The sequence below is a fragment of the Caretta caretta genome, chromosome 1 (assembly GCF_965140235.1).
Source record: "Caretta caretta isolate rCarCar2 chromosome 1, rCarCar1.hap1, whole genome shotgun sequence".
Lineage (NCBI taxonomy): Eukaryota > Metazoa > Chordata > Testudines > Cheloniidae > Caretta > Caretta caretta.
Genome location: NC_134206.1, coordinates 287,090,141 through 287,110,779, shown reverse-complemented (window position 1 = coordinate 287,110,779; position 20,639 = coordinate 287,090,141). Strand labels below are relative to the sequence as shown.

At 39.1% G+C, this 20,639-nt stretch overlaps 1 protein-coding gene across 2 annotated transcripts in view; it reads left to right on the top strand.

Annotated features, from left to right (window-relative positions):
• The window catches only part of LGR5 (leucine rich repeat containing G protein-coupled receptor 5), a 127,988-nt gene that overhangs the window by 17,319 nt on the left and 90,030 nt on the right, over nucleotides 1–20,639 (top strand). The window contains exon 1 of one of the 2 annotated variants that reach the window (XM_048835782.2): nucleotides 15,615–15,716. The exons of the other annotated variant lie outside the window; for it this stretch is intronic. The gene's annotated coding sequence lies outside the window, so the exon portion shown is untranslated. Of the gene's footprint in view, nucleotides 1–15,614; nucleotides 15,717–20,639 lie in introns of those variants that run through there. 2 annotated transcript variants of the gene reach the window in all.

Genomic DNA, 20,639 nt, shown 5'->3' with positions numbered 1-20,639 from the left:
GAAGAATGGAGATCAGAAGATCATTTCCTATGCAAGTCACAATCTGTGAGATACAGAAAATATAATTGCAAGATGGGGAAAAGATTCTGAAGTTGCCTGACCCTATGAACAATTTTTCTTTTTCTTTTTTCTTTTTTGTTTTTAAGCACATCAAATAAAATTGTGATTGACAGTCACTTTTGAAATCAGAAAACCTACATAACTGCAAAGATTGAAAGACTGGGGTTAGGACTGCAAGTTCCCAGATGGTGCAAAGACATGGTAATATCTGGTGATACCAGCTGACTGACTACATTTCTTAACATCTACTTCAAAACACTGACTGGTTCTACAATAGTGTTCCTAATTCAACAAACTCACAAACCGGGAAGAATTATTAGGGGAAGCAAAAGTGGATGGGAATCTGGGAGGCAGTGACCATGAGTTGGTCAAGTTCAGGATCCTGACACAGGGAAGAAAGGTTAGCAGCAGAATACGGACCCTGGACTTCAGGAAAGCAGACTTTGACTCCCTCAGGGAACTGATGGGTAGGATCCCCTGGGGGAATAACATGAGGGGGAAAGGAATCCAGGAGAGCTGGCTGTATTTCAAAGAATCCCTATTGAGGTTACAGGGACAAACCATCTCGATGTGTCGAAAGAATAGTAAACATGGCAGGCGACCAGCTTGGCTTAACAGTGAAATCCTTGCAGATCTTAAACATAAAAAAAGAAGCTTACAAGAAGTGGAAGATTGGACAAATTACCAGGGAAGAGTATAAAAATGTTGCTCGGGCATGTAGGAATGAAATCAGGAGGGCCAAATCGCACCTGGAGCTGCAGCTAGCAAGAGATGTTAAGAGTAACAAGAAGGGTTTCTTCAGGTATGTTGGCAACAAGAAGAAAGCCAAGGAAAGTGGGTCCCTTACTGAATGAGGGAGGCAACCTAGTGACAGAAGATGTGGAAAAAGCTAATGTACTCATTGTTTTTCCGCCTCTGTCTTCACGAACAAGGTCAGCTCCCAGACTGCTGCGCTGGGCAACACAGCATGGGGAGTAGGTGGCCAGCCCTCTGTGGAGAAAGAAGTGGTTAGGGATTATTTAGAAAAGCTGGACATGCACAAGTCCATTCGGCCAGATGCGTTGCATCCGAGAGTGCTAAAGGAGTTGGCGGCTGTGATTGCAGAGCCATTGGCCATTATCTTTGAAAACTCATGGTGATTGGGGGAAGTCCCGGATGACTGGAAAAAGGCTAATGTAGTGCCCATCTTTAAAAAAGGGAAGAAGGAGGATCCTGGGAACTACAGGCCAGTCAGCCTCACCTCAGTCCCCGGAAAAATCATAGAGCAGGTCCTCAAGGAATCAATCCTGAAGCACTTACACGAGAGAAAAGTGATCAGGAACAGTCAGCATGGATTCACCAAGGGAAGGTCATGCCTGACTAATCTAATCGCCTTCTATGATGAGATTACCGGTTCTGTGGATGAAGGGAAAGCAGTGGATGTATTGTTTCTTGACTTTAGCAAAGCTTTTGACGCGGTCTCCCACAGTATTCTTGTCAGCAGGTTAAAGAAGTATGGGCTGGATGAATGCACTATAAGGTGGGTAGAAAGTTGGCTAGATTGTCGGGCTCAACGGGTAGTGATCAATGGCTCCATGTCTAGATGGCAGCCGGTATCAAGTGGAGTGCCCCAAGGGTCGGTCCTGGGGCCGGTTTTGTTCAATATCTTCATAAACGATCTGGAGGATGCTGTGGATTGCACTCTCAGCAAATTTGCGGATGATACTAAACTAGGAGGAGTGGTAGATACGGTGGCAGGTAGGGATAGGATACAGAGGGACCTAGACAAATTGGAGGATTGGGCCAAAAGAAATCTGATGAGGTTCAACAAGGATAAGTGCAGGGTCCTGCACTTAGGACGGAAGAATCCAATGCACCGCTACATACTAGGGACCGAATGGCTAGGCAGCAGTTCTGCGGAAAAGGACCTAGGGGTTATAGTGGACGAGAGGCTGGATATGAGTCAACAGTGTGCCCTTGTTGCCAAGAAGGCCAATGGCATTTTGGGCTGTATATGTAGGGGCATAGCCAGCAGATCGAGGGACGTGATCGTTCCCCTCTAGTCGACATTGGTGAGGCCTCATCTGGAGTACTGTGTCCAGTGGTTGGGCCCCACACTACAAGAAGGATGTGGAAAAATTGGAGAGAGTCCAGCGAAGGGCAACAAAACTGATTAGGGGTCTGGAACACATGACTTATGAGGAGAGGCTGAGGGAACTGGGATTGTTTAGTCTGCAGAAGAGAAGAATGAAGGGGGATTTGATAGCTGCTTTTCAACTACCTGAGAGGTGGTTCCAAAGAGGATGGTTCTAGACTATTCTCAATGGTAGAAGATGACAGGACAAGGAGTAATGGTCTCAAGTTGCAGTGGGGAAGGTTTAGGTTGGATATTAGAAAAACTTTTTCACTAGGAGGGTGGTGAAACACTGGAATGCGTTACCTAGGGAGGTGGTAGAATCTCCTTCCTTAGAAGTTTTTAAGGTCAGGCTTGACAAAGCCCTGGCTGGGATGATTTAATTGGGGATTGGTCCTGCTTTGAGCAGGGGGTTGGACTAGATGACCTCCTGAGGTCCCTTCCAACCCTGATATTCTATGATTCTATGATTCTAAGATGTTAAAGCATCCATGTAACTGGAAACTAAATTTCCTGAAACAACATTACAGGGCCAAATTCTGTTCTCCTTTACAGAGGTATAAATTCAGAGCAATAGATTTACTACCAGGGTAACTGAGAGCAGAATTTAATGGATACAGGTATTCCTGAAAATGGTTGTATTCCTGTTGCTATTCTTAAATTACCAGATCTTCTAAGTGTCATCAGATCTAAAGAGCGTAGCAGTTATTAGCGATCCTCCCAAAAGTCTCAATGAATAGTTGTACATTTTTATTGAACTAATTACCTGTAATATATATGAGATGGGTTTCATGTATATAGTCAAAATGAGAAATATCTTACCTGCTTTGTTTCTAATAATAATTTCACTGTAATAAGATCATTGTTCAAGAGACTATATAGATTTTAAATATGCTCACCTGTTTTAGGTGAAATGTTCATCTTTAACATTTTGTTGAAAAGAACAATATATTTTGGAACTATACATGCATACTTTCCCATTAAGATGATAGCCCCATTAGTCTTCTGTAAATAAGTGCATGGGTAAGATGTTGATTGCTCTTTGAGAAGGAAGAGAGAGAGATAAAAAACAGCTTGTAGTGTAGCTTCATATGGAAACTAGTTCTGCAAAAGAAGTTCGATAAGTTTAACGGTAAGGGGTTTTTCTTTGTTTGTTGTAGAATCTGTCTCCTCACTGCTTCAAATATATCTGATTCTCTTGCTAAGAATGGAGATGCAACATATTAACTCTTGGTTTATAAAGACTTGTGTACAATACTTCCTATAACTTTGCAGCAATAATAGTTATCTGAAAGGATTCTGTAAAGAATGAAAGTAGATATAATTATTGCTCAGCAGCTACAAAAATAGTATGATGTGCTGTATGTGCCATGCTGACACAGTGTCATATTTTAGTCCCAAACCTGTTGCCTGTGTGCATTCATTTATATATGCTGATGACAGTGACAAAAAATGTTGTTGTTGGTTTTTTTACTGTTTTTTTTTCTTCTGTTACTTTCACAGAGACAATACAGGGAAACTTGAATGAGAGACAGATACCATTCCATCAGTGGAATTGTTTCTTAAAGTACAATTGCACCTGAGCACATCCTTCAAGTCAATGGAGTTGCATGGGCATCACTGAGGGCATAAGCTTAACACAGTGGGGTGGCACAGGTGTTACTGATAGCCTAATTTGGTCTGCAGAAACTTTATAATGATGTATGTGATTGAAAGAGCAGCAGAATGAGGGTGGCTGGCTCATATTGGGCTCTGGTTTTCGGGGTGTTTGTGGATTATATGTGGAGGATAAGACATGAAATATTGTGAGCTGTTAACCTAGTGAGAAAATTAGTCAAGGGAGAGACAAGTCTGATCTGTATATTTAGTTCTGACTTGTAAAACTGTGCCCATCATTATTGTCTCTGAAGCACATACATTTAAAAAAAACTCTACAAAATTGTTTACTCAACATTAAATAAAAATAAATACAGTCCCCAAAATTGGAGACAGCTTTTGCACTAACACTGTTCTATCTGTACAGGTTCTTGTATTGTCCCCATCAACATAGTATCTGACTTTGTGTTCTCAGACAAAAACCTGCAAAACCAAATGGCATTTAAACCCTGTACTGAAAGTAAACAGATATGGAACCTGCTACACCAAAGGGGAGAAAGAATTTAGAAGCAATGGCTCTCCATTGAAAGTACCACGATAGACTCCACCATATGTTTTGGCTCAAGCGCATCCACTGATTTCAACTGCCAAGGCGCAACACAGGGAGAGTGATAGTGTTTCATGTAGCTAAATTCTGTGAGCAGGAGCTATTTGGGTTCTCTTTGCCAGCAGAGCTTCTAATTCCGCTGAACTGGAACTACCTGGCTCTCAGAACATTTAGATTCACTCAGGAGTTTAGGTGGAACTTTGGGATATGTCCACACTGCAATTAAACACCTGCGACTGGCCCGTGTCAGCTGACTTGGGCTCAGAATGCATAAAATTGTGGTGTAGAGGTCACGCTTACTTGTGGGGTCCCACAGCTTGTGCTCTAGGCCAAGCCCAAATATCAACACTGCAGTTTAACAGCCTTGTAGCCCAAGCCTCATGAGCCCAAGTCAGATTACACGGGCACGCCGTGTGTGTTTGATTTCAGCGTAGACATAATTTTGGAGATCCTTAAGTTGAGGAGGTGGGATTTTCAAAAGCACTCTACTTTGGCTTAACTCCGCTTCTGTTGAAGGCAATGGTAAAACTCCCATTGATTCTTTGGGAGCAGAGTTAGGTCACCACTGACCATTTTTAAAAATCCCATCATAGGTGCTTACATATAAATTTCACAGTCTGTGACCGTGGAGTTTAGAAATTCTACCAACTTTTGGGAGTTCAAGGTTTCATAACCAGTAAATGCAAGATTTCCACCCATGGCTATAAAAATAATCATAAGAACGTAAAAATGGCCATTGTGGGTCAGACCAAAGGTCCATCAAGTCCAGTATCCTGTCCTCTGACAGTGGCCAATGGCAGGTGCCCCAAAGGGAATGAACAGACAGGTTATCATCAAGTGATCCATGCCCTGTCACCCAATCCCAGCTTCTGGCAAACAGGCTAGGGACACCATTCCTGCCCATCCTGGCTAATAGATCCCTCAATGGCTATCTTCCATGAATCTGTCTAGCTCCCAATGAATCTGTCTAGCTCCCACTAATTAGTTCTTCTTAGACTTGTGAATCAAAGAAACGTTGACTTTATACATCAAGCCATTTTTGAACTATGATTAAAAAGTATTTTCCAAAAAAAGGAAAAACACCTCTCCCTCCCCTTAATGCATCACATGTAAAAAATACTTTGTCCATTTAATGCCGAACTTCCACAAAATTTAATTTATCCTCTGCCTATCCACAAGAGCATTTTTAAGAGAGCTCCATCAAATTTGCGCTTATAATGGAAAAGATCATTCAGCTAGTTATGGAATTACTAACATGACTGCATATATATATACTCCTAAATAAAAGGACAACAAATTTTCATCTCCAAGACTTGAATTAAATGTACTTTATGAATGTGTTAATACAGTAATTAATTCTTTATACATTTGCCTTCTTCATAGGTATATTTTCATTTATTTTTGACATTGTAACACCAAAATGATGTTATAACAATAAAAGTTATGGCAAGTAACTACAGCAGCCAATTTAAAGTGTATTTGCTGTTTTAACCTTATTCCATGTATAAAAAAGGCTTAATCTACAGAGATAACATCCCTGTAAAATTGTTTCTTTTTTTTTTTTATCAAACCAAATTCTGATCTTTGACATGCATGCCCAGCTCACAGTGAAGTCACAGAGAACCATGCAAATGTATAAAAAGGCAGAGTTTTGTCCTAAGATTTCTTATAGAAGATAACCAAAAAAAGGGAAACCGGCCAAAATATACTTTAGTAGCTTTATAATAATAAAACATTTAAATTTCACTAAAAATAACAAGTATCCATAAACAGGACTTAAATTCATCCAGAGCTGTCTGGAGCAGAGTTCTGGTGAATATTTTCAAACCTGTGGGGCAGAAGTCCTGCCCTTCCCCTCTCCCCACCTCCCCCAGGGCTCCAGAAAATACTTTGAGAATTTAACGCTGTGCATAAAAGTTTGATGTGATTTTTAAGTTTAAGCATTTCTCCATCATTTTTAGTAGTGTATGAATTTATGCTACTAATAGACCTAAGGCATTCAGGGGGAAAATTCATGGTGTTGTTAGAAGTATAAATAGAACCCTTTCCTGTGAACCATTTTGTTGTGCTTATATATGCTATAAAAGCCAATGATAGATTTCACTGTTCATGAGACAGAGTGCTGTGCGTAATGTCAATGCTGATTAAAATCTAGTCTTATCACAAAGATCTGTGTTTTAACATTCTCTTGAATATCAAGTCTACTGCACCTGGGCTCCCGAATAACTGAACCCCACTATAAGTACCATTATTTTCATAATTTTTTTATATTATATAATTAGGTTTTACTTATAAAGTATTATAAGGTAAGTGGAGTGGTTACCAGTATATCTCATAACTTCATAGTTCGTATACTCTTTTAAAGATGAATAGAGTTATTTATGTTTCTGTACTGTTACTTAAAATGACTTTATTTGTTTTACAGTTTAGAAAACTCTGCAGGTAGCCTTAGAAGGCCATTCAATTCATTAACATTAAATCAACAACCAGAGCTTCTTTCTGCCTTTCTATGGCAGGATTAATGGATTTTGGCATGATTTGTGCATCTAGCAGTAAAAGCTCTTGCTGGGAAAGCTAGCAAGCTTGACTAATTCCCAGCAGTGCTAACTTCATAAACTTATTTTAAGCTTTTAACTTTGACTGAAGATTAAAGGTAATGACTTCATGCTGTTACCCTTGAATATATGGCACTCTAATACGGTCATGCTTAATAAATATATATAAAAATAGCAAATATACTTTGGATAGTATACATGTAACTATGAATATGTAATTAATATTATACAACGTAAAGTAAACTCCAACATCATTCTGGATTATTATTTTTACATTCATGCAAAATATGATTCCACACAATAATGAGCAGCTTTGTAGTTTAAATAATACTTTATATTGAAATACCTGCAAATGTTTTAAGTATTTGGAATATTAAATCATATAGTAAAGACACATGCAAAGTATTTCAGAGTATCTTATGTTTTAATGGAAAATGTAGACTATTGATATGATTTTAACACAACTGGGTTGCTGAGGAAGGCTATTTTTCACCTGTAAAGTATTTCACTTGCTATTGGGTTTTTCACCTTTTCAGACAGCCTTAGAATCAGTATTCAGAAAGGAGAAATGGGAGGAAAAAATATTTTCAGCCTGTCTGACAAGACTACATAAAAAGCTCATGATCAAAGGATCTTAAGTACATGTTACTGGTGTGACAAACAACATTTTTGTCCCTTTATTAGATTTTTTTTTTCTGAAAACTGCAGTGGCCAGTGTATAGTTTGTGAAAGAAAGCTGGCAGGGTTGTATTCTTTGATTCCTAATTAACACCTTCAGTCTCAAAAGAGAACTAACAGAAATGCCATAAAATGTTGCAGCTGCATTGTTATTCCGCTTGGTTGGTTTGTTAAAAGCTGGCTGGGCACTGGCAGCTGCAATAAAGGAAAAGCTCAATGGATGTTTTGTATTGTGCCCACTGAAGTGAAAGAAGGCAACCATTTTATTTTCAAATGGGCAGCTGCATACTGATGTTTAAATGGAGCTAAATGTAAGATTTACTGTTAATTTATAGTAATTGATTATAAATAAAGTAGTAGGACGGCCTAGCTTTAATCTGTTATAGCCATAGGACACAAATTTTAGGGGAAATGAATTATGAGGGACAAGGAACTAATTTTGCAGCACTTTGGTAATAGAAAATGTTGATTATAGACTTAATGACAAGGAGCAGTTTTCAGCTTTAAAATCAGCTAAGCAAGTCATTCTTTAGAAAACAATGTTTATGCTTTGAGAAGTGAAGGTATATATTCCCACCTTTCACTACTCTAACTTCTCTACTCCCCCACATTATTGAAAACCAAAACTGTAATGCTGAGATCAGGCTGAATAAAATTCTGCATGCATTTTTTTCCCCCCAGAGCGTGGACTTGTATTTTGCCTTGGATAGTGGAATAAAGGAGGCATTTAACTCTGGTGAGATAAATCTCACTCACGTTCAAAAAATGCAATTAGGAAAATATGTAAATCTAGATGTTTCATCAAATGCTAGCTAAGGGGTTACCAGTTCTTTTCTTGCACAATGACTGAACTAAAGAACTTTAGTGTCTGTGTAGGAACCATTGTCCCAGCCCCAGTGCCTGTTGGAAACAGAGTCCAGACTGGCCGTGGGAAATACCTACATATTTGACACAGGCCCTATTTCTGAGAGAAAAGGGGGTGGAATAGAAAGTGTGGAGATTTTACTGTTGCATTCTCATCAGCCATGATCTGCCTAATTTGCTTTGATCAGGAAGATAAACTAATTTTCCTATGGGCTGGATAAAAGTAATTAGCAATCCAATGCTTTTATGTTTTTGAAAAGGGTAAAGAAAAGGAGAGCAGGAATTGTAATGGTGGGAGCAAAGTACATGTTTTTGGCTCATCTGCGTGCTTGTTAGTTGAAAATAGGATGGTGGCATAGAAGAGAGGCCCTGACTAAAGGTAGTTCCATGTGTTGGGCTGCTATTGTAAAGCTTGATCTATAATACTGTGCAAATAAAACAAAGTTTCTGAAGAGTAATTTATCATCTGTTTTAGTGTATTCAGGTTCTGTTCTTGTTTATGGAGATACCATACTTTAGCTTTACATAACATAACATGGAGAGGTATTTTTTATGTTTAATTTTCCTAATGGTAGTTTAATGTTGTTCATCATAAGTTTCTTTTGGATAATTAGTTTGTTAATTGGAATCTGCCAGTAAGTCATACATACATAGGTTGTAAGTGTATATGGCCATCATTGTTGGATGCTATTAATTTGTTGCTCTATAGTGTAAAAGCTGTATAATGAACTATCTGAGTAGACATCTGACTTTAAACACTCTAATGTTTGCACTATAGGATGAAGCCTTAAGTATGCCCTTTGGGAGCAGTAATTTCTTTTCTCCTTGACCCCTCCAACTCCCTCTTTAGCCATGAGCTTTGGGTGAGAAGTTTTAAAGTACAAGATTTTATTTCACTATAAACTCATTAAATTGTTGATATATGATAAACTGCTAGGACACAATTCTGCAACCCGTAAGTATGCAAATAATTCCCACATAAATCCCATAACTAGCATGAGTAAAGGATGCAGGATCAGGCCCTATTTTTTTTTAAGTCTTACATTTATGTTTTAAATGAATTTGCAATTATTTATTTGCCATCTTAAATAGTTTAAAATTAAATAGCTTTTACATTTTGCCTTTAATAGATATTTAGTCATGTCATTTTTGATGTTTGGTCACAGTTGACTAGTACTCTGTCAATGATATGTTGAACATTTGCTTTGTCACTGATTGTACAGCTATTATCAAAGACAAGCAGTCTCTGAATTGTACTTTTAGTGGAAATTCCTGTATTGGTTGGTATAGCTTTTAACCATCATTTCCTTCAACATGATTTATGAAGGCCCATAGTAGAGAGGGTATCTCAAAGGTGAGGTACTGTCCTTTAGTTGATGGTGCACTAGATTGGGACTCAGGAGACCTTGGTTCGAATCTCAGCCATGCCATTGATTTGCTGAATGACTTCCCTTCTCTTTGTGTGTCTACTTAGCTAGTAAGCTCTTTGGAGCAGGGTCTGTCTTTTACTGTTTTGTACAATAATTAGTACTGATAATAGAGTATAGTAATCCAGTACTGATATCAGTGGGGACTTTTAGGTATTCATGTGATACTACTACTAATATGCAATCAAGACTTGAAATTGAATGGTAAATGTTTAACAAGGGTAACTTCCCTACTCCACAAACCTTTATTCTCACTATACTTAGTAAATTAATGTATACATTTGAATCAGGGATCAATGTCCAGTTTAAACTATGCTTTAGATAGTACCTCTCATCCAGAAGAATCCCAAAGCACTTTAAAAACTGATTTACTAATAAATAAAATGAATGAAATCTCAGAGACACTAAACCAACAGTTCCTCCAATAGCACTTTACTGCCCCAGAGAAGATTTTCTGTCACCATTTCCTACCTGAGGTTATTTTGGAATTCACCTGGGATTCAGAGGGGATGTAACTTTTGTTCAAAGTTCTCATGACCTTTATGAAAAGAATAGGGATGTTAAGCCTGTGTCCTGCAGAGCATTTCAGTTTGGCTAATTCTATTCTACCTACTAAAAATGCTCTGTGGCTGGATATGGTATTTTTCTTGACTTCCTGAATTGTCCTAAAAAGCGGATAGATGTTAGGCAAGTTTTGTAATGAAAAGATCATATTTAAAAATCAGATAACTAAGGGCTGTATTCATTATTTGTATTGTGGTTATATTGTAGCGGGGAGCTCTAATCAGGATTGGGGTTACCTTGTGGTAAGAACTGTTAAAATCCAGAGAGAGACTAGACAGAGAAGCCCCCTCTGGGGAAAAAAAGCAGTCATTATAGATAGGTGGGAAAATATTTTATGGTGTGGATGCATAGAAAGGGGCATATGCTCTATATCACAAACATTGCTCTTCAAAAATAAAAACTTCCAAGCACTGACAGAGTTTGCAGAATAAATTTCCCCTGCTAGCAAGACATATTGGACAGTATTTTTAGTGGAGAAATATGTTCCAGTACGATATCCTCCTTAAACTGGAGGACTTCAGTAACTCAGCCAGAGGTCAGTTAGGGGTCTTTTACAGGAATGGTTGTGAGAGGTTCTGTGGCCTGTAAGGTGCAGGAGGTCAGACTAGATGATCATGATGGTCTGACTTTTTGAAATCTCTGAGACTATGAGATAACAGGTTCTCCAGCCTTGTTTCTACCTCCTAAAATATGGAAATTTGAGATTTTAACATTTGTTTGTTTATACACACACACACACACACACAGAGTTTGTCAAGCAATTAAAAATCACGATTAATTGCGCTGTTAAATAAGAATAGAATAAACATTTATTTAAATATTTTTGATGTTTTCTACATTTTCAAATATATTGATTTCAATTACAACACAGAACACAAAGTGTACAGTGTGCAATATATATTTATTTTTATTACAATCGCTCAGACAAACAAGTTTTTTACATTTGCAGGAGATAATGCTGCCTGCTTCTTGTTTACAATGTCACCTGAAAGTGAGAATAGGCATTCCTGTGGCACTGTTGTAGCAGCGTCACAAAATATTTACATGCCAAATGCCCTAAAGATTCTTATGTCCCTTCATGCTTCAACCACCATTCCAAAGGATATGCATCCATGCTGATGACAGGTTCTGCTCAATAACGGTCCAAAGCAATGCGAACCGACACATGTTCATTTTCATCATCTGAGATAGATGCCACCAGCAAAAGGTTGATTTTCTTTTATGGTGGTTCGAGTTCTGTAGTTTCCGCAAAATGGAGTGTTGCTCTTTTAGGACTTCTGAAAGCATGCTGCACGCCTCATCCTTCTCAGATTTTGAAAGGCACTTCAGATTCTTAAACCTTGGGTAGAGTGCCATAGCTATCTTTAGAAATCTCACATTGGTACATTCTTTGAGTTTTATCAAATCTGCAGTGAAAGTGTTCTTAAAACAGACAACATGTGCTGGTCATCATCCGAGACTGCTATAACGTGAAATATATGGCAGAATGTGGGTAAAACAGAGAAGGAGACGTACAGTTCTCCCCCAAAGAGTTCAGTCACTAATCTAATTAACGCATTATTTTTTTAATGAGCGTTGGATGGAAGCGTGTCCTCTGGAATGATGGCCGAAGCATGAAGGGGCATACGAAAGTTTAGCATATCTGGCCTGTTAATGCCAGCTACAAAAGTGCCATGTGAAAGCCTGTTCTCACTTTCAGGTTACATTGTAAATAATAAGCAGGCAGCATTATGTCCCATAAATGTAAACAAACTTGTTTGTCTTCACGATTGGCTGAACAAGAAGTAGCACTGAGTGGACTTGTAGGTTCTAAAGTTTTACATTGTTTTGTTTTTGAGTGCAGTTATGTAGCAAAAAAAATCACATTTTAATTGCACTTTTCACGATAAAGAGATTGCACTACAGTACTTGTATGAGGTAAATTGAAAAATACTATTTCTTTTGTTTACTAATATTTGCACTCTAAAAATGATAATCAAAAATTGTAATAATTAAGTGAGCACTGTATACTTTGTATTCTATGTTGTCATTGAAATCAATATATTTGAAAATGTAGAAAAACATCCAAAAATATCGAATACATTTCACTTGATATTCTATCACTTAACAGTGCGATTAAAACTGCGATTAATTTTTTTAATCACGATTAATTTTTTGAGTTAATTGCGTGAGTTAATTGTGATTAATTGACAGCCCTAATATATACACACATTATATTAGCTGCCAAAACTACATTAGCTTCAATGTGAGAGTATGGTCACAGGTGGTGGAAGCTGACTGAAAAGCTATAAAAGAAAGGTAAAGTCTCCACTAGGATGCCACAGTGATCTGTGTTTAAACCTGGGTTTACTTATCATTTGCATTAATCATAAATAAGCATAACCTAGTGGGTAGCACATTGGACTGGGACTCAGGAGACCTGGATTGTGTTCCCAGCTCTGCCACTGCTCTGCTAGGTGTCCTTGGGCAAGTCACTTTGCCTCTGTTTTGCCATCTATATAATGATACTTACCTCCTTTTGAAAAGTGTTTTGAGATCTATGGACAAAAAGCACTATATAAGAGCAAAATATGATTTTGATTATTATTAAAGAAGAGTTGATTTGAGCATAATTACTTTGTGCCAGATCAAAAGCTCCAGCTATGGGAAGGGAGGAAGGTTCCACAAGTTTCCCCTAACAGAGTTTCCTGCCAAATTGTTCCATTGTGGGCGTGCAGGATTGTCCCCCGATATTCCTTGTGGAAGATACAGCTGATCTATGCTGCAGCTTTGAGCTAAATTAACTTTTCACCCTGTTCACCATAGCACTGGAAGATAGGACAAGGATCTGGCCTGGCTCTCCACAACTGTGGATACTCAAATCCAAGAGGGAAGGGAGAGCGCTTCAGTTGTCTCTCCTTCAGCTTGGTATGGACCCCTTTTAAACCAGCTTTCTATACCCAGGATTTTTCTTCTAGAAAACAGAGAAATTACAGGATTTGTAACTATCCCAACAACAAAACACTCACCCTAATTATGAGAGTTCCTATTTACGCTTAGCCTCCTTCCATCCAGCCCCAAGTTTTAACCAAGCAGCTCTCAAGTTTCTCAGCAAAACTGGTTCAGCTGCTGCTATCACCTACCCACAAAGAAAAATCCCAAAATGTTAAATGTCCATGGATATATAAAAGAAAGGAAAACACTCTCATGTCAATCCAGCAATCCATGTCCTGTAATAGCTGTGCAATAATGCAGCCTTAGTAATGGCACTTTGTACTTCTATTGTGCTATTCCATTGTGGATCTCAGAGTGTTTGACACACATCTGAGTAATTAAGTCTCCCAACACCACTGAGAAATACATATTACTAGACCAGTGTTATTGATTTGATGGGTAAAGAAAGACACCATGGGTACATCTACATGGCAGCTAGAGCTCCGGTCCAAAGCCCAAGCTCCAGTCCAAGCCCAAACATTTACACAGCTATTTTTATCACCATACCATGAGCCCCATGTTCCTGAGTCTGTGGGTCCACGCTTTGACACACTTGGCTGCAGGTTTCTGCTTGCCGAGTAGGCAAACCCAGGATGTGTGTGTGTGTCTGAGTTGGGAATAGAATCTAAGACTCAGGACTTCCACTAACCATTCAGTCATGTTTCTGACAACAAAATGGGATTAATGACAATGACAGTTGCATGTTAGAAAATAATCTGCAGCAAAGGAGACTCTTATATTTTTCCAGTGTACAGAGGGAAAATTTTTCAAAAAGTGTCTAAATGATTTAGATGCGTACGTCCCATTAATTTTCAATGGGATTTTAAGAACCTTTGAAAATGTTGCCCTTACTGCCTATTCTGTGTCTCTAAGATAACTTACATCAAATAAACCTTAATACAAACCACAAATAAAGTGAACTGACTTGTTGACATGAAGAGACCTTCCCACTGTCCCACAGAAAGGAAGATAACTTCCCTCACCCAAGGAAAGGCCTGAATAAATAACTAGGCTTTGCAATGTGCTCTAAATGCCATTACTCAGACTAGAGTGATGAGGGGAAGGAAGGAAGAAGTTTCTTCCTCCATTGGTCTCCATTGAAACCATCTGCCTCCTTTCCCACCCCAAGCCTTACTAATATAGAGCCCAGTCTAGCAAACGTGCCATGTAATGCCATTGGCAATGCAGTCAGCTGCAGCGCCCCTGAGGATCAATTGTCAAAAGTATGAGGAGGAGGGAGGTCTCTGAAAGAATCTGGATCCAAATCATGGAGAGTTTTCTAGTATGAAACTAACACTTTTTAAAGCATAATAAGGCCTTGCAGTAACAGCAGAGCGCAAATTGGGTACATGTTGACAATAACATAGAGGCAAAAAGAGCAGATGCAATTATGTCCTATCTGGGTGTGATCCTCTACTGTTGAAGTCAATAGGAGGGGTTTTTTTCTGTTGAGTAGGGAGCAGGAAAGGATTGTGGACTAGAATTTACATGATTCCAGGTGTAAATATAAATCCACTACAAGACTTGTCTCTTTTTGGCTGTATTATGGGGAAGGAGAGGTTCTGTATAGCATGAAAGAAGGATGCGCTGAAAATCTCACCAGTCTGTTTCCTGTGGTGTTTTTATGTCAATCTTCATGAACTGAGGAGCGTGGAGAAAATAGTCTACTAGGGGAGACTCAATGAACAATAAGACCTGAAGATATTTGGATTTTGGTTTGAATGTTATATTTTTTTATTTTTACAGGTAGTGCAATTGCTCTTAATATGCAAAATATTTTAGTACTGTTCTCCACAGAAAGCCATTGTAAATTTGTATAAAGTTTTCTCTATCAGATTTTCTTTTCCTCCTTTTCTCATCCTCTTTTCTCTCATTTATTCATATGAGAAAATTTCTAATACAATATTGTATCTAATAATTAATAATAATAACTTAATAAAATGTTAGGTTCCCAGTGGGATAGCTCAGATCTCTGACTTCAGAGCTACTTTTTTCATATGATTGCCTCCTGCCTGAAAATCCAGTGTCCTCTGTGGGCAAGGGGAGTGGACTTGTGCACCCTCCCTTGCAGTGAAGGCAGAGTGCTGTGACCAAGGCTGCCTGTAGATGAGAACGGGTTCACAGAGTAGGAGAAGAATGGAGATCCCCAGAATAAACAGAAGGACTATCCTTTGGACTTTGGCTGGACAATATTTTGGTACAACTCAGATATGGTGAAGGAGAATCCAAGCCTGAATTCCTGAAAGGGAGAAGGGAGAGAACACAAACATTAAAGAGATGTAAGAACAACCCTAATAGGTGCAAATGTGTGTGTGGAGGGGGAGGAGGGGTTGCTTGTCTGTTTATTTGGATTGGGGGAATTTAAGAAAAATATATTTCTCTGATGTGTAAAAATTGGAAAATATAAAAATGATGCAACCTGTTATAAAATATTAAGTCTGGTAAATGTCTAAACTATACTATGGACTTTCACCTTTTAATAAGAAGCCAAGAAGAGAAAATGTGGATAAATGATGATTATTGTAAAAGTTTTTAAATTACATTCAATATAAAACTAACAGAACAGTTCACTGGCATCTGATTAAGGGGAATGTAAGATAGTGTTTCATTATGTAAAACAATCAAGTTGTACTTTAATCAGCATCATTGTTGAAGTAAAAGAAACGTACTTTTCTCTTTTCTAATAACATAATTGTAAAGTTGTCAATCTAGGGTTCCTATTTGAACTGATTGCACTTGATAAAAATAACAAGCCATGACAAATAGAGGAGCTAGGTTTCAGTAATTCACTAAAGAATGTCTCTACCAAGCCTTTGTGGCAAAATGTCTTGTTTGCAGGACAAATGCAGAGTTGAAATAACAACCCATGAATACTACTGGTGAAATGGCTATGTACACAAGGTGAATGCTAAAGCTTTCCCTTCTGAATGGACCTTTTAATCCAGGCATTATCTAAGCTCTGAAAAAGTCTTCAGTGGCCTTACGTACAGATTAATGGGAAAAGCTGAGACTCAGAGTTGGGCTATTTGCAGAAACAGTTTTAAAGATTTACTGTTGGTTGACAAATGCCATTTAAGCTTTCAAACCATCAATATGCTATTGAAAAGGATTTAAAGGGAAATCCTCCCACTATAGAAGAACTCTTTGAAGGATCTCCATGGTAGCCTCTGTTGTGGTGGTGGTGGGTTTTTTTTTTTTGTTGTGTTGTGTTGTTTTTTTTTTTTTTACCCCCTTCAAATCTTTCACTGGCTCTCTTCAGCCCATAGGACCCTGAAACGCGTGGCTATGGAAAAGGGTAGGGTAAGGCCCCTTTAAAAGACATTTTGTATGAAACTGAATGTGCCAATCTGCTTTTGTTCAGCCATGAGAACTGAACAGAACTGTTTCCAGAAAAAGCTTTTTTGCTCATGGTCAGCCTTTCAGTAGACTTTCTCCTAATAGATTTTTAATATGGGAGCTGGAAATGGCAAAATAAAAGTTTGTTGAAGATTTTATTGAATTTGGAAAATTGACCAGAAAATATTCCTTAACTTGTTTACCATTTGCTTGTACTGCCAGCATCCATCTTCTTTTACTTTGGCTTCTGTGAAAAGGTTGCTTATCTGGTATGTTATGTTGTGTGAAAAAGAAACACCTGAAAATTGATTTTTTTTAATTAAAAATAATTCTGTCTCCTTCTTTCCACATCCCATTTTAAAACACTTTTTTATGCCCTGACTCTTTCTCTGATTTATTGAATTTCACCATCGAACCCCAGAACCTTCTTTCAAAAATGGCTGTTATCAGATTAAATTAGAAAAAGTTTCAGACAAAGATTTTCTGGACTAAATATCACTTTGTCTTTTGGTTAAAGAAGTTTAACTTGGGTAATTTTGAGGTCAGCAGCATTTGTGTCAGGTGTTAGTGCACACATTTGTGCTACCTGCCCTTCCGCAGGCTAGGTAAGCCTTTTATTAGTTACCAGTGTGGCACAAATCATGCCAGAATTTAGCCTTCAGTTTCATATAGTTGATGTTTTCAGCTCCACCTAACTTCCATTCCCCAGCTGACCAAAATGAAACTGAATTCCTTCTTTAACTCAGTGATTTAAAACAACAACAAGGGCTGCCATTATGTGCCAAAAAATGGCTCCACAAACTTCTACAAGGCTACATTAAGTAGGTCACACAGTGTTATTTGCAGATGCACACAAGTAATAGGACAGGTTTTAGAGTAGCAGCCGTGTTAGTCTGTATCTGCAAAAAGAACAGGAGTACTTGTGGCACCTTAGAGACTAACAAATTTATTAGAGCATAAGCTTTCGTGGGCTACAGCCCACTTCATCGAATGCATAGAATGGAACATATAGTAGTGAAAGCTTATGCTGTAATAAATTTGTTAGTCTCTAAGGTGCCACAAGTACTCCCGTTCTTTTTAAGTATGAGGACACAAATTCTCAGATTATAAACTGCTATTCTAGCATGAAGAAATATAGACCAGCAGATAGAGCATGGCATGGAGAGTCAAGACGCCTGAGGTGAAATCTTGGCCCGAATGCAGTCAATGGGAGTTCTACCATTGACTTCAAAGGAGCCAGGATTTCATCCTCCATTCTATTCCTAGCTCTGACAGTGACTACTTGTGTGACAAGTTGCAAGTTTCTGTGCATTAGTTTCCTCATCAAAAGAATGGGGCTTTTGATATTGACCTGCATTTTTAAAGCACTTTGAACAGCTAAAGTGAAGAAGAGGAGCCTTGGAAATTTCATTTTACTATTTGTTCAAGAAAATGGAACAGACAGGTGCAGTAGGGAAGAGAAGTTTATGCATAGAGGTGATGTAGTAAATGTATAAAGGCAATTTGGCAGTGACAGCTTTAATGTGCAAAATATTTTTGTTTGTCTTAAATACCAAACTATTAGTGTCTTGTAATATTACAGTACATTATCTCCAGCAAGACACAACACTGATATTTAAGACCTGAAGCGAAGACATAGTCTTGGATTTGACTGAACAGCTGAATTTAATTACCTGTCTGGAAAGATTTTCCTTTTGATCATTTAAAGAACCACAGAAAAAGCGGTGGCTTACCATCCACAGGAATGAGGTTGATAAAAAGTGGGTTAAATAAACTTTGTGCATAAGAGAAGACAAACACAGACTATTGACATAGGCGGTATGTCTACACAGCAAAGAAAAAACCAGCAGCTGCCTGGTGCCTGCTGACTCAGGCTTGCGGGCCTGTTTCACTGCCCTGCAGACTTTCGGGCTTGGGCTGGAACCCAAGCTCAGGGACCCTCCGACCCAGCAGGGTCCTAGAGCCCAGGCTTCACCCTGAGCCCAGAAGTCTACCCAGCCGTGTAACAGCCCTGCAGCCTGAGCCCCGCGAGCCCAAGTTGGCTGGCACAGGCCAGCCGCTGGTTTTTCTTTGCTATGTACATATACCCTGAGAGTCCGATTCTGCCACCGTCACTCACACTGAAGAGTAGCTTACTTCACAAGGCTGTTGATCTCAATAGGAATACTTAAGGAGTATTTTGTTGCGCTCAAAAGTTTTATCATTTCAACTATACCTGTATAGCTTATTGCCATACGAGGAGGGGAATAAGCTTTGTCGATATCAAGGTTTCTATACTGGAATGACTACATCCATACTAGTATCTGGTACCACTATATTGGTTAAAAAAAAAATTCATCTCCCTAACTGATATAGTTATACTGGTACAAAAACTGTGCAGAAAATGCCTAAAATGTTTTCAGTGTAAGATTAAGAATGTGGTTCTGGTGTATATTAAGACCTGTATATAAAGTGCTTGAATAGGCTGTTGGACAGCATGAGACTAGAAGATCTTTACAGCCTACCATATTTTGAGCAGAACAAGCATCCGCTGACATCAGTGGAAATTGTTCAGGCAGCGTGATGGCAAGATTGGGCCTCCATAAGTCTGAAGACAAGTTTCAAATGTTCAGTTGACCACAAAATAAAGAGAAGAATGTGTAAAGAATTAGTCCAGCAAAGCCATTATGCAAAGATGGCCAACTGAATAACCCTGACTATAAGGATAATGTTTGCAATATAAAGCATCCGACCCCCTGCCGAAACTCACAGGATACTGTACAATATAATAAAATACGATAAAATACAATAAAATCATAGTAAGAAACTGCTCTTAAAAATTAAATAAAACCCATCAAGAAGTTTCAATATAAGAGAAAAAGGAAAGTATGGTAAATGGAAGGATATAAATGAGACTAGTCAAGATCATATTGAAAGCACCTTTGAAATAGAAAAATAGGAATTATGTATGTAAGGCAGGGGCGGGCAAACTTTTTTTGGCCTGAGAGCCACATCGGGTTTCTGAAATTGTATGGAGGGCTGGTTAGGGGAGGCTGTGCCTCCCCAAACAGCCAGATGTGCCCCCCCTGCTTCTTTCCCCCTCACAGCCCCCCTGGAACCCCTGCTCCATCCATCCATCCATCCCTCCCTGACCATCCTTGGACCCCCCGCTCCCTCATCCAACCCCCCCCTTCCTGACTGCCCCCCAGGGACCCCTGCCCCCATTCAACCCCCCTGTTCCCCACCCTCTGACCACCCCAACCCCTATCCAACCCTCCCTGCCCCCTTACCGCGCTTTCTGGAGCACCGGTGGCTGGAGGCGCAGCTGCACCAGGACAGACAGCCGCGCCGCCTGGCTGCGCTGTCTGTCAAGAGCTCGCCGCCTGTCAAGAGCTGCGCTGCCTGTCAAGAGCTCGCCGCCCAGAGCATTGCGCCAGCAGCGTAGTGAGCTGAGACTGCGGGGGAGGGGCCAGGGACTAGCCTCCCAGGCCAGGAGCTCAGGGGCCGGGCAGATGTGGCCCGTGGGCCATAGTTTGCCCACCTCTGATGTAAGGTGTGAAATCTTGATCCTATTGAAGTCAATGAGAGTTTTTCCATTGCCTTCAAAAGGACCAGGATTTCACCCAACTTAGAATTCCTGATCTAAAGTGGGGAAAGGTTGTAACCTGATAATGTCACTTTTTTGAGTTTGTCTATAGTGAATGCCATCCAAATTATTTCCCTTTTTAGCTTTCCAAATTGTGCTGCAATAGCAACATGAAAGCCAGATAGGTAGAATAAGGTGCACAGGTTTAATTTAATTTTGAATTTGAACAAATTCCACACTCAGTTACACCCATGCAACCACAATGAAGTTATTGGGCATGTATGGGTGTAACTGAAGCCAA